Below are 2,207 nucleotides of genomic sequence, written 5' to 3'. Positions count from 1 at the left end.
CCCCAGGCCAGAGGAATCATTTTAATGGGAGAGATAGATAATAGGTAAGCCAACTTTAAAAAAAAAAATCGTACTGCTTTTTCTTTAATAGAGATGCATATTTGAACTAAATAAGCACATTTTTAAAAGAGCAGTGATTGAGAAGAGGTTTTTTAACTGAGTGGTCCGAAAGGGCCTCCCTGAAAAAGTCTGTTTTGAACAGATTTCTGAATAATATCAGCTAGGAAGCTGCGTAAAAATCTCAGGGATGGGTGATTTTTCCAGTCGAAAAACTGTAAAGGCTCCAAAGTCACAATAGAGCTATAAGTTTCTCTAATAAAGTAACTTCTGACAAAGAATGAGAAGAAATAACTAACCCAGGTTTGAAAGAAAAGGGACAGACTTTCTATGGAATTCATATTTAATTAAAGCTCTAAAGGACAAAAATACAATAGAGCAAAATTCTGGTCACGCTGATATACCTAACGAAAGTTCATAAACAAGGTGTGGGTAGCAAAGAGTGTGTGGGAATGTTGGTAAGAACAGTGGGGAAGAGTCATCCCTGAACATGTTCTTAAATGAAGCAATTCTTGTGTTGTATTAAAGGGTAAATTGGAGTTTGCCTAAGTGATTAGAGAAGGATGCCTCAGCTTATGGAAGTTCAAAGCCATAAAGATGTGATAAACTACTGCAGATATTTTCATGTATATTTGTTGTTGCTTCTAGTAATGGTGATCTAAAAACTCCTACTTAAGACAACTAAAAATCCAGACAAAATAGCTTTTAAAGTTAAAAATATCAGAATGATTATAAAAATAAGTGAGGGATTACTGGGCCAAAATACGAAATACAATGAGAGCCTAGAGATATATGCCCTGAAGCCATTTTAGCTATGAGAGCATTTGAAACTGCTAAAACACACTGAGCTGTGTTGTTCATAGACTCTTGATACTAGAGAAACAAAATTCAAAATCCAGCAGCAATCAAATTTGAGGACTTTGGTACAACCCAAATTTAACTTGAGATCCCCAAAGCACAAGGAGAAGCAGAAATAAGACTATAGCCTACCTTGCCTTCTGTGTAAACTGAGAAAGTCAATCACTGAATTTGGAGTATGATTGTCTTGTAGAGTCTCAGATATAAGAGAAAATCCTACCAAGGAGGACCATACCATTATTATAGCTCTTAATTATCCCTACTCAATAAGAGTTTCAAATATAATGTCTTGAACATAGCAAAATGTAACAAAGCACACAAAGAAAAACCATTAACAAGATTTGATAGACAAAATGGGATTAAGTATGATGTTAAAATGATCAATAAAGATTGTAAAATGGCTTGATTACTCTGCTCAAAGAAATGAGAGGGGAAGCAAATTGAACCAAAAACTGACACTAAAAATGATATTGAGAAAGGTTTTATAAATGAACAAATGGATACTCTAGAACTTTAAAAATATGACAGCTAATTTAAGGTACCACAGGGGTGCCTGGGTGGCTCACTTAATTAAACCTCCAATTCTTTTTCCTTTTTTTTTAACACCTTAATTTTATTTTATCTCTTTCATTTGGCTCAGGTCATGATGTCAGGGTTGTGAAATAGAGCCCAGAGTTGGGCTCTGTGCTGAGCCTGGAGCCTGCTTAAGATTCTTTTCCCTTCTTTTTCTATCCCTCCCTGCACTCTCACTTGCTCGCTCTCTCTTGCTTGCAAATAAATAGATAGATAGATAGATAATAGACAAAGAAAAATAAAAGCAGATTATGAAAATAAATATAAAGATTTTGAAATGAAAACAAGTTCAAAATAAAATAGAGAAGACCTACACAGCTTAAAGTTCATTCAGAAAATCTACTATTAAAGAAGTCAGTATGACACAATGTTAAGATATCAAAAGATTTGAGCATGCACTTTTCAGAAAGGGTAATCCAAATGGCCACTCATATATAAAAACTGTTTATCTTTATTATGAATCTGGAATTAAATTAAATTAAATTAATAATAAATTAAAACCTAAAATGACATACTATTACACACTTACCATATTGGGCAACAGTAAAATTGCCTTGCAAGAATGTGAAAGAATGAAAGTGCCCATAATAAAAACATTTGAGGTAAGTTGGACAATATTTAGAAAACTTAAAAATAAAAATAAAAATTTGGTCCATTCCTAGAAATACAACATGGAACTAAATGAATATTTTCACCAGGATATGCAAACAGATGATTAT

Source organism: Mustela nivalis (assembly GCF_964662115.1).
Source record: "Mustela nivalis genome assembly, contig: HAP1_SCAFFOLD_1170, whole genome shotgun sequence".
In the NCBI taxonomy this organism is placed as follows: Eukaryota; Metazoa; Chordata; class Mammalia; order Carnivora; family Mustelidae; genus Mustela; species Mustela nivalis.
Note: the sequence above shows the minus strand (reverse complement) of the source record.